The sequence below is a fragment of the Parasteatoda tepidariorum genome, chromosome 2, assembly GCF_043381705.1.
Source record: "Parasteatoda tepidariorum isolate YZ-2023 chromosome 2, CAS_Ptep_4.0, whole genome shotgun sequence".
In the NCBI taxonomy this organism is placed as follows: Eukaryota; Metazoa; Arthropoda; class Arachnida; order Araneae; family Theridiidae; genus Parasteatoda; species Parasteatoda tepidariorum.
The window spans coordinates 40,678,691-40,693,755 of NC_092205.1; the positions used below are offsets into that span (position 1 = coordinate 40,678,691).

At 27.9% G+C, this 15,065-nt stretch overlaps 1 protein-coding gene across 2 annotated transcripts in view; it reads right to left on the reverse strand.

Annotated features, from left to right (window-relative positions):
* LOC107452552 (uncharacterized) overlaps nt 1-12,233 on the reverse strand; it is a 56,508-nt gene extending 44,275 nt beyond the window's left edge. Inside the window, exon 1 of one of the 2 annotated variants that reach the window (XM_071177476.1) lies at nt 11,870-12,233. The gene's annotated coding sequence lies outside the window, so the exon portion shown is untranslated. The remainder of the gene's footprint in view (nt 1-11,869) is intronic. The other variant, XM_071177477.1, reaches the window with a different exon arrangement.
* Between the last annotated feature and the right edge of the window lie 2,832 nt (nt 12,234-15,065).

Genomic DNA, 15,065 nt, shown 5'->3' on the forward strand with positions numbered 1-15,065 from the left:
ATTTGGATGAAATAAGTACGATGTCATCAGCAAAATCAAGGTCTTCTAAAGTAGTTGTGAAATTCCACCTTATTCCTCTTTTTTCATCTTTCAAGCTGTTTCGCATAATCCAGTCTATCACCAGTATAAATAAAAATCCCGATAAAACACATCCCTGTCTCACGCCAGTTTTTACTAAAAAGAATTCAGTTAATTCTCCATTTACTTCTATACATGCTTTGCTGTTATCATACATATCTTTGATTATGTTAATATATTTTTCTGGTATATTATAAAGTGATAAAATTTCCCATAATTTCTCTCTCTTAACTGAATCAAAGGCTTTACTGAAATCAATAAAGTTTAAATATAAAGAGGTGTTAAATTCTAAGCTTTGCTCAATGATATTTCTAAGTGTGAAAATTTGCTGCATTGTTCCACTTCCACTGCGGAAACCTGCCTGATCTTCTCTTAAAATTCCATAAATTTCATGTTTTAGTCTATTCAAAATTATTCTTCCAAATATTTTTCCCGGTATGGAAAGTAGGCTAATGCCCCTCCAATTTTCGCATTTTGTTAGATCGCCTTTCTTGGGAATTTTCACTATTACTGCTTCTTTCCATTGTTCTGGTATTCTTTCATTTCTCCTGATTTCATTGAAGAGCTTTTGCAACTGTCTTGTAGCGGTTTCAAAATCTGCCTTAAGCATCTCTACCACGATTCCGTCTCTCCCTGCAGCCTTCTTTGGTTTTGTGGCCCTCAGGGCACTCTGTACCTCATCCAGCGAGATATCTTCCAAAGAAAAATCTACAGTAGATGCTACATTTAATGTAACATTTGGGAGTTGCTCAGAATTTTCAACATGGTGTGCGTTAAGCGTATCTTCAAAATATTTTCTCCATCTTTCTTCGATCCTCTTATCCGTAGTAAGTAACTTATTGTTTTTGTCTCGTACTGCACATTGCGAATTTCGTTTATTTCCTTTTATTTGTTTCACTTTCTGATAGAAAGAAACTCTTTAATGCGAAAACTCTTTAATGCGTTTTAATGATTTCTATTAAGTATGATTAAAAAAAGATTTTGCATTTTTAAATTTTTTATGCATATATATGAACTAGTTGACCACGATTTTTAATGAATGGAGGAAATGACTTTCCTTAAGAGAACAGATTCCTGATATAGTACTTTTATTACTATGCATAAATTTGATTTGATTTTTTCTCGATTTTAGAATCAAGAGTCAATCATAAATTTGCAGTGTTTAAAACGCTAGAGAAAAAGCTTCACTCATTATAGCAACAACAAAAAAAGAGTCTAAAGGTATATAAGTCAAGAAATACTTATTGCGAAAATACCTATATATTTTTAAAATCGGAAGAAAAAAATTTGAAAGCCATACATCTATAGAAATATTCAAGCGTGTGATGTTTTTTTTATAATATAAAAACCCTTAAAATGTAGTGCGAAGGGGGGAAGGAAATATCTGAAATGAAGGATTAAAATTGCAACGATCCGTCTACCTCTCTTAAATGACCGGTCGATGCTGACAACACGTTGGATCAAATAGGTTTTCAGGCGAATGAGCAAAGAAAATGCCTGACAACAGCAATCTCACTTTTAGGTGAGAGCGCATGCTAGCAGCAATGCTGAAAGAAGTTTTTCAGGATTTAAAAGTTTGATAGGATAGTTGCTAGTTTTTTGTGATTTCCATTTAGGGTTAAAATGCTTTAAACAACATAAGAGCGGTTCTTTAAAACTTGATATATACATAAGTAATGTGAATTCCAAGACACATATAACAAATAACTTATTATACAAATTATTTGTTAATCCTATCCCTAATAACTACCCTTAATATACAATTATAGAATCTTCCTCAAAATTAAATAAGGTATGCACAAGGCGAGGAATTAAATACGGTATGCACTTAAAGGTCGAAAAATAATGTTTAAACATGGAAAAAAGCAAAAGCAATATTGAACTGTTAAATTACTAGCAAAAAAGGGGTGTACAAAACATCACAACCAGTTTAAATGACTGAAACATTTCGGAAGATTTTCTAAGAGTCGCTACTCATTTCCTTTCTGTTTCAACAAACAATTGGAGTTTAGATGCTTTCAGTGCTTAATTCAGTAGTTATTCGTTTGATATCGATATCGTTTTGGTTTTTTCCCCACTTAAATAATATTTTATGACCTTAATTCTGTTTGCTTTTCTGACTAAGTTTTGACAAAGATTCAAAAAATAATTTTTTTCATTTCTTCATTTTTCATGGACAGTCTCATGTGATTTTAAAAATTGCATCAAAATCTATTTAGTTGTGAATGAGCTAAATATTTATTTAATTAAAACTAAATTCTAATTTTGAAAAACGATGATAAAATTTTTTTAACTTCAACAATGTGATATGTATATTTTATGATAAATTAATCTAAAAACACTATTTTTACTCTTTTTGAGGGGGGGTGGATTTGGTTTAGATTGGATACCCATAATAAGTGAAATATTGATCAGAATAATCAAGTCAGAAGAGAAGACAAACATTAAAACCTTTTGCCATTAATGTTATTTTCATCATTTTATATGCACACTATAAAAGAATTCCGAATAAAGTCAAGGTAAAAAGTACTTTCATCCTGAGTGCATCATCCGTAAAATTTTGAAACGTGATTCTTACTGTATTCATTTAAATACATAAATTCTGAGATTTTGGAGCAAATATTACTGTGAAAATTAAGGTTAAAATGAATTTTACGGTAAAAAATACCGACACTCAGGGTACAAGTACTTCGCACTGTAATTATATCTGGAATTTTTTACAATTATACTTTGACTTATTTCTGGAACTGGGAATAAAAATATATGAGCGAAAATTATTTAAAAACTTTATCCAAACTTTTATCCAAAGGCAATTCTGTGCAAAATGTAATTTTATGAACTGTATACTATTTTTTTATTATTATTTATTTCGATAATGGTGTAAAGCATTATTACTCAGAAACTATTTGTTTGGTTTTATAAAAATTATGGATTTTACCATTGAACATTTCAAACCAAATGATAAAAAATAAGAAATTTTCGCAAAAGTTATATTTTGCGTGATTTCTAGTAAATTAAGTAAAAACGTAAAAAAGTGAAAATTAGATCATCAAGTTTTATAATTGTGAGGAAATATATTTTCAGAGATGTAACGAAATTCTAAATTAATAAAATTAGCATTTAATTGACCATACTTAAGACCGTTATTCTGCGCTTCCTGTGCGATACTTTAGACGGCTCTTCTATATAAAATTTCTGTAAAAAGCACTGCCTCCCTGAGTGCAGCATATATAAAATCCAGCGCAACTTTTTTTAAATAAAATTACAAAAAACTGATTCAGATGTAAAAAAAATCACATAAGAAAAGTAATAAACATGTAAAATAATCTGGAACATAGATAAAAAAAATATTTTTGAAACGCAGAATAATGTAATTTTGTATCGCATTATATTAGATAATAGAAAAAGTACAGATTTTACTTAATTTTACGCCTATTTAAAAAAAATTCAATTCTGATGAAAAAAAATTCGACAAACTTGTAAATAAAGGAATATTACAAATGAAATTAAACAAAAGTTACATATCTACTGTAATTTTAACTGGACTATACTAGATCATTCAGAACATAAATAATGAAAACATTTTTGAAACGCAGAATTATAATAACTATCGAATAATTTCTAACAATAATTTTTATCGTAAAACATTGGATAACTTGAAAAGGTAAAAATTTTTCTAAAGCTGACGAGTATTTTAAAAACTTTGATTAAAGAAATTTACATAAAACTATAAATAAAGGATTATTACTATAATCATTATTTCGACAAACATTTTTGTCATGAAATCAAGTGATTTTTAACAACTCTCAGAAATTTGAATAAATTACTTGCTCACTCGTTTGCTATTTCAGTACATTCTGGGAGTTCTCCAGCATTTTTTACCTATTATTAAATTTCTTACTCTCATTTACGGGATGGTTCAGTAGCTCGTCAATCAGGTTTCCCGATGTATATTCCTGACAACTACTGAAGGGCAATTTCATGTTGTATTGTATTTCCTAATCTGTGTTAATTGATAAGTTGATTAAAGAGTTGTGCTTTTGACAAAATTAGTGTCTATAAGTGAGGATAGTATTTTTCTCAATTCCATGCATTGTTCGCTGGAAGCCTTTTTCAGGAAGCAGTTTTGTTCATAACGAAAAAATAGAAAAATATGCAATAAATAGGAATGAATAAGTATCCTTTTTTATGGTGCTTTTTTAACCGATAGAAAAATTTTACATTTAAAGATTTAAAACAAGAAGAGCAGTTAAACATTTAAACTTTATTTTAAGAGCCTGCAAACAATTATAATTTTTAGGATGAGATATTTTTAAAACCTCATAGAAGAACACTATAAAAGATATTATGTTTTGGATGCTGACTTGTTCTTTCAGTTCTTTACCAATGTTTCAAAGAAACATTGCCATCTGTATCAAAAATAAGTTATTGCCTGAAACAGTCAAGAAAAATAATAACAAAAACTGTACGCTATAAACGGATCATTAAGTATAGATATCCGAATGTTGCTACGCCGATTATTGAGCAAGAAATGAGAAGAAAAAAATCTTCGTTTCATGCAATGGATCTGATATCTTAAACTATTGGAACTGGTGTATTTCTCTCATTTCTTGTATTTGTTATGATTACATCATTTTCTTTTATACTAAAAACAGTTTATAAAGGTAATTTCTATTATTTTTATAAAATGCAGATAGTGTTATATTTGATATAAATAATTAAGCAAATTTCCACTGATTTTTTTGAAGTAAAAAAATTATAATAACGTAAATTATGTTCATAAAGGTGAAAAAAATACTAATTTAAAACTAACATAAGTAGACTCTTAAATTTTCTTCGGATCTAAGTATAGCTATCCGAAAGTTTATGTTTCAATTATTGCGAAACGAATGAGAGAGAAAGAGTTCGCTCCAATGCAATAGATCTAATGTTTTAAACTATTGGAACTAGTAAATTAATGTAATTTCATACATTTATTACTACATCATTTTCTTTTCATATATTTCTCTTACGCGGCGATAAAAAAAAAGCCTCATTACAACTCCCCGAATGGCAACGCTGGAAAATCGACCAATGATTGCCGCTTAAAAATGTCACATGCCAAATTTAGCTGAGATGGCTCAACATATAGCACTTTTAAAAATGGAAACTTAAATAACCAGAGAGAGCATAAGGTAGGCAGAAGTGAGTAGTCTTTGTCGATAGAGCTCTATTTTAGTATTTTGTCGAAAGCGCTTTTTTTCACGAATTTATGTATTACGAATTTATTTGACGATTTTTGATTTATATCACAAATTTATTTGTTTTATTATTGTTATTTGTTATTCATTGAAAAATGAGTCTCAGTCGTGCTGTTACGCTTTAAGATTCTATACTATAGCACATTTCTAATAGGTTTATGAAATTACATGTCATTTATTTGAATTCAAATTTATTTTAATGACTTACTATTTACTAAAAAGATGTAAATTTTTTTTAAAAAAAGTTGTTATATGGATTTGAATGATTGTTTTGAATTCTTAGAATTTTGTGCATTTGCAATGTACCTAGTAGCATGCATTATGTACATTAGTAGTGAGCGATGCACACTGCACAATGTACATTAGTAGCGAGCAATGCGAGCTTGGTTTGCGAAGCAAACCATATAAGATTGCGTGGCAATTTTCGGGGGTTGGCGAGCGTTAACGAGCAGGGGGTACAGCCCACTATTGAATTTTAATCTTCAAAAATATAATCTAGTTAAGTAAATTTCCTCTCCTTTTTTTTGAAAAAAATAATAATAACGTAAATTATGCGCATAAAGATATAAAAAAGGATGCAGTCGGACCTCAAATTAACGAAGTCGCTAAATCCTGATAAAAAAGTTATGGAAAATTCGTTACATAGAAACATTTCGTTTCATGAAAAATTCGTTAAATAGAAAAACACCATTTGCAATACTTTAACAACACAAAACAGGTTTTAAATTCATTGACACCAGACATACTTAAAATAGCAATTGAGACACCTTTATCTTGTAAATTATTATCTACTGTCGAATTGTTTCAAATAATTTTTACATTTTATCATATGAAGGTTTGGTGATTTCTACATTATTACCGTTTTTATCTTCTTCGTCTTCCTCAGAATTTATTGCTGTGTTGTCTTTATTTTTCACCCTGTCTAAAATATCCGTTTCGATTAATGTTTCTGTGGTTGCAGCCTCAGAATCAATAAAAAGAAAAACATTGATCAATACTTCATCATTAATTTCGTGGTTCTCCCTAAGCTGTACCCATATTTTTTTAAGTTCTTATAAAGGAATGTCATCCTCGTCATTCCGCACTTTCCGAATTCTCCGCGCTGACTATCAATCCAGCTTCAGCAAAACTGTTACGAATAATTCGATCGATCTGTAGCATCATAGTTCCATGGCTTAGAACTTTCTGTTATGCTTTCTCGTAAATTGATTTTTGACATGGATTCCTGTATGAAATGCAAAAAAAAAAAATGGAGAGGGATTTTACCGCTTTCTCTTAAAGTTAAGTGACTGCGAAAATCAATTCAAAGTCATTTCCCCATAAAATGCGTTAACTAGTTTGAAATGTTCCGAAAAGTTTTGGGAAATAGGGAAAGTGGGGGTTAAAGAAAAGTTCCTTAAATAGAGAATTCACTTCGCTATTTGGAAGTCATTTTACGTAGAAATTTACAAATTGTTCTTGGTTCCCAGAAAAAATCGCAAAATAGAGTAATTCACAAAATAGAAGTCCGACTGTAATTTAAAACTAATATAAGTAGAATCTTAAATTTCCTCCGAATCTAAGTATAGATATCTGAGTGTTTCTACGTTAATTATTGAGAAAAGAATGTGGAAAAAAAAACGTTCATTCCATACAATAGATCTGATATCTTAATCTATTGGAACTGGGTAATTTATCTCATTTCTTAGATTTATTAATGGAAAATTATGATATATTTTTTCTTTTTCTACTAAAAACAATTTATAAAAGCACGTTTTATTTATTTATTTTTTTTAAATGTAGCTATTGTTACATTTGATAAAAAAAAATTAGGTGAACATCCACTTTTTTTTAGAAAAAAAATTATAATAGCGTAAATTATGCGCATAAATATATAAAAAGTAATAATTTAAAATTGTTATAAGTAGACTCTTAAGGGAAAAAGCAAAAATTTACTAGTTTCAAACTTTCTTACACGTATTTCTTTACTGGACATCAAAAATTAAACTGTAAGAAAAAGTCCTTTGTTCTTTTTATTTTCCTTTGGAAAAAAGCATTGCATTTTTTACTTGAAATTTAAAAAGAAAATTGATGGAGAGTTTAGAGTTTGCTTCGTTAAAAGTTATGAAATTTAATGCCAAACTGATTTTTCAAAGTAATTAAATATTTTGATTTAATTAATAAATCATTGTATACTATTTAAAATTTCTGAGAAAAAATTATTAAATAGCAATTTATTTAATTGTTATTTTACCATATTCCAACAAAACCATCAAATAATCATAAATAAAATGGTATTCAAATTGTTAACTGTAAGAGAAACCTTTTATTAACAGCTTTTGCCTAATCTGTCAATCTCATGACTTACAGAACCCGGATTCGAGTCCCAGTTTTGGCATTACAATATTTTCTTTATTTCCTTCAACACAGAAAGAGTTTCTAGTGTCCTGCACTTACCAATTTGTAACCCCCGGCTATTGAAGTACGATAATCTCATTCACATATAGATTACAGCAGCATAAAGCTGCTGAACTACTTCCAATGTCCAGACAAATTTCTAAATTACGGTTTTTGAAACCATGCTCATTTTAAATGTTAACAAACCGTACAGTTTTGTATCCAAGGTTTTTTAACCATACTAGCTATAAACAGTTTCAAAACCGTAAATGTAAAGAATGTTCTATGCCGTAATTTTTATAGTTAATTGGATGCTGCCTGTTATTTCACCATAATTTTACAATGAAAATTTGAACAGTGTTCCACTATTACACACAACAAAAAATCGTCTATCTAAGCTTCAAAAATATTTTTTATCTTTCAAAAATACGTCAAAATGTCTATATGTTTTCTAAAAATTTTGTGTGTTGAAAAGAAATATGAAACTGTTTCATAATAAATATTAAAAATTTCATAGCTGCATTTCAGGCAGTATAAATGTATTAGAGTGGTTTAAATCTTCTTGGAGAAAGGTATGAAATTAAATGTCCCACGAGTTAATTGTGAGCTAGAATTTTTTTAGAATACATAATCGGTTTTTATTCATATTTATTTATAAGTAAATTTTGTGTAAAATATTAAAATAAAAATTTTATGATCTACAACTTTCCAGAAGACAAAAAAAGGAGAAAATAATTATATTTTTATCGCACCAGATCGAAAAAAAAATGCACTTTCAAAAGATGTGAACTGATACTTTTTACCGTAAAATCCATTTTCACCGGAGTTTCTCACAATTTATACCGAACGTAAAAATTATTAATTCAATGATTTTAATACCGTATTTTTTATTTTATTGATCAAAATTATTGTTCGTTTTTACCAAGAATGTCATTACCATACGACACAATAATTTTATCCGAATTTTTTTCCGTGGTCTAAAAATATATTTCAAAGCAAAATTTAAAAAAGAAAAGAAAATGCTTAGTAAATGGAAATAATAAAAATAATTAATTTTTCAAAGTTTTTTAACTTGTTTCTTTCACAGTTTTTCATGGTTTTTTCTAATTTTATTGTTTTTAATAGATCATGTTCCTTTAATATTGTATTATGTTTATGTTTTTACTACTTTTTTATTCAATCAATTTAGAGAGTTCGTAAACATGTCATCACCAGCTGTGGTTATAAAACATTCGTTTATTCCATCAAGTCTTTTATTAAGACGATATTTTCGGTAAGAAAAAGAAGTTGATATTTAAGTGACATTTGAAAAAAAAGATGCTAAGTGACATTTTTGGAATCAATCATTTTACAAAGTTAACAAACATTTTATGATGAACTAAGATTACAAAACCATAAAATATATTTCCATGTCTTTTATTAAAGCAAATTTTAGTCCTAAAAATGTTTGTTGCATCTGAGTGTAACGTTTGAGTAAAGAATGGGATAAGAGACGTTTAAAAACAAATAATTTGCAAAATTTACTATCAACTGTGATTACAAAACTGTAACTTTTTAGCCTAGTTTTTTGATATTAGGAACTAGAATGAAAACATTCAATCTACTTTATATGATTTTAGAATAATCTACCTTATTTGGTTTTAATCATGGAATCATATGGAAAAAAAATTAAACAATAATCTACTTTTGGCCAAATGGGATAAAAATTCATTTATTAGCTGAAGTATAAAAAATTTAAATAAAATTTATTCACCGCAACAGAAAATTCCTTTTTTATAGATTTATAGTTTTACAACAATATATCAGTAATAATACACTGTATAATATTTTCTTGAAATCCAAAGTTTAGTTAAGATAAATTAAAATTTAAAAAAATTTCTTCTAATACTGGTAGAAAATTTAAAAACGATTACTAAAGCGCATCTGTAATCGTTTGATAAAAAATTATTTTATTTTTTTCACCTTGGAATAAAATATAACATATTATCAAGACAGTTTTTGTAGTATTAACTATTTTATAAAAATGACTTGTACTTAATGTAAAATTTCGAAGCATATTTTTACAGTCACATAAACGAAAATTATTCAAAATCTTTTTAAGCCAATCTTTGCTCTTCAATTTCAGACTGGAAAAATAGACGTCATATTTATAGTGAAGATAGCTGTTATAAGCCATTTATAATTTAATATAATTAATATTTCGAAACCGAAGATTAAAATCTATCTGTGTGCAAAATTTAAGCTCAATTGGCGAGTAACACTTTTTGGATACCTTCCTTTGTAATAAATTTTCTTATTTGTTCTAAAATTATTTTATGTTGGATAATAAGACATACAAAAAATTAATTTCTACTCTTTTTTCATAATTTTAAAATTATAAAGCGAGACCATTTTTATTTCAGCAAATAAAATTAAAATCCATCTTTCAAATCTTTTTTTTTTCAAGCAAATTTGTCTAAAATTAGACACAATATGATTGTTTGAATAAAAAAGAGCATAAAGAGCTAAAAAAAATTAAATGAATGGAAAATATTGAAACAACAAACAATGCGCTTGGAAAGATGCTTAAAAACATAGTTTATAAACTCGTTTCTATAAACTCTTTTCTAACTTCATTATCTTAGTTTGTTCATCATAATTTGTTGTTTTTTAGAATAAATAATGAATAACCAAAAAAATTATAACACACTTGATAAAATGTCTAAAAACAAAATTTATAAACTTGTTAAAAACTTTGCAACATATCTTACAATAGTTCAATATTTTTAGATAAAAATAATGATTAATAAAAAAAAAATACTACAATGCTTTTAATAAAATGCTTAAAAACGCAGTTTATAAGCTTGTTTAAACTATGCAACACTATATCTTACATTGATTAGTGTTTGTTAAAATTTTATAAAAACATTTCGAATTTTCTTTTTTTAAATTAGCATCCCAGTTCTTGATGTTAGGTCCTGTCTGCTTTTTAATAATTTAACATTTCCATTAAGACGTCAAATTTAAGCAATGATATTTAAAAATATATATGACAGAAACAGCTGTCTCAATTAATTAGTAAAATGCACAATATGTAATAATTTTGCTTATTATATAAAATATTACTTATTGAATAAAACATTACATATTGAATAATTTTGGTGTATAGTTTAGTGAGAAGTAAACTAAAGTTTTTTACGATGCATGTAGTCGCAATTTTTGTTCACTTTTTCACTGTTAAAATTTTATTTATTTATTTATTTAATTATTTATTTATTCCCTTTTTGCTTGTTTCTTTACTGACAACACATATTTTCATGCGCTTTTAAATCAATTAATGACTTTATAGGAAAAATTTTCCATTTAAATAACAAGCACATTTTGTAGTAATACATTAATACTATATCTTTCAAACCATCTTTATATTGTCAATTTCATGTACTTTTTCACACCAAAACAACAGTTGTTTACTAAAAAAAGTGCATGTACTTTACAATAACACCGAAAATAGCGGCAACTATACACCAAAATGTTTTACATTGTATGAAAATAGAATTTCATATATTACTAATCATTTTTACTTCATTAAGCATGGAAATTTTTGGTTAAAAACTTGGTTTATAAACCCATATTCAATTACGCAACATTGTCTTATTTAAAGTTCAATGTTTATAAAAATTTAATATAAGAATTTCAAAATTGCCTTTGTCATATTTCGACTCTTCCTTTTACAGGTTTAAATTTCACTTTAAGCATTGCAAAATACTTTATAACTGTTGATTTCGTCAATCTTAATTTTAATTGTCTAATCTTAATTGTCTAATTTAAAGTTCAATGTTTATAGAAATTTAATATAAACATTTCAAAATTCTCTTTGTTATATTTCGACTCTTCGTTTTACAGGTTTCAATTTCCCTTTAAGCATTGCAAAATACTTCATAACAGTTGATTTCGTCAATCTTAATTTTAATTGTCTAATCTTAATTGTCTAATTTAAAGTTCAATGTTTATAGAAATTTAATATAAACATTTCAAAATTCTCTTTGTTGTATTTCGACTCTTCCTTTTACAGGTTTAAATTTCCCTTTAAGCATTGCGAAATACTTTATAACAGTTGATTTCGTCAATCTTAATTTTAAATGTGATGATCTAAATTCTTTTCCCATTATCGAGAAGATAGGAATATAAATGCTTACTTGTTTCCCTTAATATTGTCTGCCCTATTGTACCAAGTACATCCGTAGGACTTTTTGACTCGGTGTAAACAGGAGCTTTCCTGTTATGGCCCGATACAGCTTTTGTTTGAGTATAAAGAAGCAATACTGTTCCGATAGACAAGACCGCAACCTGTAAACGAGCATCGGAAGCATGTGACTCTAGGTCCACCAATGGCCGACTCCGCATCCCGTAACCATGACAACCATGTTCTTACTGCGGAATAAGTAGAAGTGAAAGGGATGCCCGGGAGCAGATGATTCCTTGATACGGGAAATGTTAGTTACCAGTGTTCTCTATCTCTTACTGATGGGATCATTTTCCTGACTGGCAATTTTGATATATCTAAAGGAGAATTGGACCATTAGAAATGCATATTTCAGAGAAAATAGATACGCTGTAAACAGAACAGGATAGTTATTTCTCTTATGAATTTCTTATCATGTAGGAGTATTTATAAGAGAGGGATAAAAGTTTGGATATTTTCTTGAAGCATATATGTTTAAAAGTTTTTTCTGACATAAAAATAATAAAGTCCATGCAAAAAATAACATATTTTTATCTGCAGAAAGTCTTCATATTGACTATTCTAATTATCATCAAACCACGAAGTTCAGATCTCTTAAAACTAGTTGTTAAATATTATGAATTACACCACTAATCTCTGATATTTCTTGCTATCAATTTGAAAAACAATCTCAACAAAAATGCAAAGAAAATATTAAGATTAAATTTAGTAACAGTTTAACATTGTAAAACTAAAATGCAAGCTCATGAATTAATCAAATTCACGAATACGGATTGAAATTCATTTTTTGCAGGAAATAAATTCAAATGACTAGAGTTAAGCAAAATATCATATAAAGCAGCAAAGAAAGTATAATTGTACTGAAATTCTGTAATTAAATAGACTTATCTGTAACTTTTGTTAAATATTTCTGTATGGAAATTGCATTGGTAATTAATTTCACTTAAAAAAGAAGAAAAGATTATAAACATAAGAGAATTTAATTATTAATAAGAAATCTTGCTTTGAATTGATTCGCATGTTTATAAACAAGTATGTATAAGTACGTTGATTACTAAGCATGAAAATGAAATAGAGGGAAAATCTTTTCAATAGATTTGACCACGTTAGATAAAAGATAGTATACAAAATCCACATGAAATATGCTTTTTATTTATATTTTCAAGCATTTGATTTTAAAACAATCACCCAAAAGATCACCAAAAAAAATTTCACCCATTGAACAACAACGTTTACCTTCTTATCAAGCACATTAATAAACTAAATCAATTTGCAATCAAAAATATTAAAACTATTAGAGACGTTTTATAAAGGTGACATTATAAAGCTGGAAATATCACATACTTTTAGCCTTATATTATATTTTAGACCTCTTCACATTTAAAGGTAAATCTAATTCACTTCTGGTCGATTAATAATTTACTTCATTACAAATTTTTATTAAAATATGCTTCTAAAAAATTAATATTTGATTCATTTGACGTATTTAAATTGATAATGAATTCTCTATTTATAATATTAATTTATAAACATTCTGAGCCTTAGGGTTTTGAACTCAATGAAAGATTATAAGTTCAAATATCTTTCAATGATGTTTTTTATAGAGTTCAACATACAACATATATTTTGAATTTAAAAGATATCGAAACATAATTCGAACTTACTTACATTTTTCTTAAAGTTTATAAAAATTTGTAAATCGCTAAATATAATCACTAGAAAAATGCAATATTGAAACTCTCAATTACTCCAATCCACGTTTAAAGAAAGTAAAATTTATCCTATTATAGTCAGAACGTAAATCTCATCGAATGAAATTCAGATCATAAAATGTAACAAAGACTATACAACCAATAGCATTAGGCAAATGCTGTACATGACATGACTTTAACAAATGATGTTCTGAACATAATATTAATCAAATGATATTTAGAGCACAGAACTTGTCACATAATATTTATAACAGTTCTGTTCTTGATTTAGAAAATACTTATGAGTAAAAAACAATACAGGAATTTGAAAGTAAGATTTAGAAATAAAGTGTTTCGATAGGAACAAATAAACAATTAAAAAAAAACAATTACAGCAAAGTTGTTGTTGTTACTTTGTAATTATTTCTGTAGTGGTTTTTTACGAGGCTGACATTTTACCTTTGACTACGAGATTGAAGATAAACTCTGCTGGATATTTTAATAAATTGACGAGCCTTGTTGGTTCTAATAGAACTTCTAACTATAAATTAAAATTGAACAAGCAACTACCGTTTAAAGAGAGACACCACCAATTGATGATATGAAGAAACGTGGTTTTATGAATTCTAAAATAATATTTTTGTTGAATATAGAGAATGTTGCTACTAACATTTATGAAAAGTAGCGTGGAAGGATTAAGAATTGCATAGCAACTCATGACCGGAAATATCATTTCACGCCGTTAACAGCGCTTCTCTATTATGAACATATTAGTCTTTTATCCGATTGTATGCTTTCTAATTATTGTCAGAAATTCCATTCAAATGGGCTCAGAAATAGCTGTTTTATCGTAATTAATTATTTGTCAACTACCTCGCCAACCTCAATAAGTCATTAAACTATGATAATACAGCTGTTTCTTGAGTACATTTGAATGCAATCTTCTGCTATAATTATTAGAAAGCATGAAATTGACATGAAATTACGATAACTTAGATAAATAAAAGTACCCGGTTCAAAAGGCACATGAACAATAATTTATTTTATAACCAACGTTGAACAACAGATCCAATTCTAAGTTTATGACTATTAATGTTCGGGTCAGTAGCCTTGTAATTTCTAACCTAACTTAGAAAATAAGGGAACTCCTGGATCAAGCACTGGAACAAATTAACCTTCGTGTTAGACTTTTTTATTGGAACGAAATCGCATTTGTGTTCCATTGAGAGGGAAACCGCAAATGCCTCCCACTATACCGTCTATCACTATACTATACCGCCTCCCACTATACTATGCCGTCCAATATACCCATATATCGTCTACCAGTGAGGTTATTTTACGTTAGCACTGTGGTCGGTGGAGCCGGAAGCAAAATTCATATTACACAGTCACCGCTGGAATTCGAACCTATTTCACGCATTGAGATACGAATGCTCTATCCTCTAAGCCACCGCGACT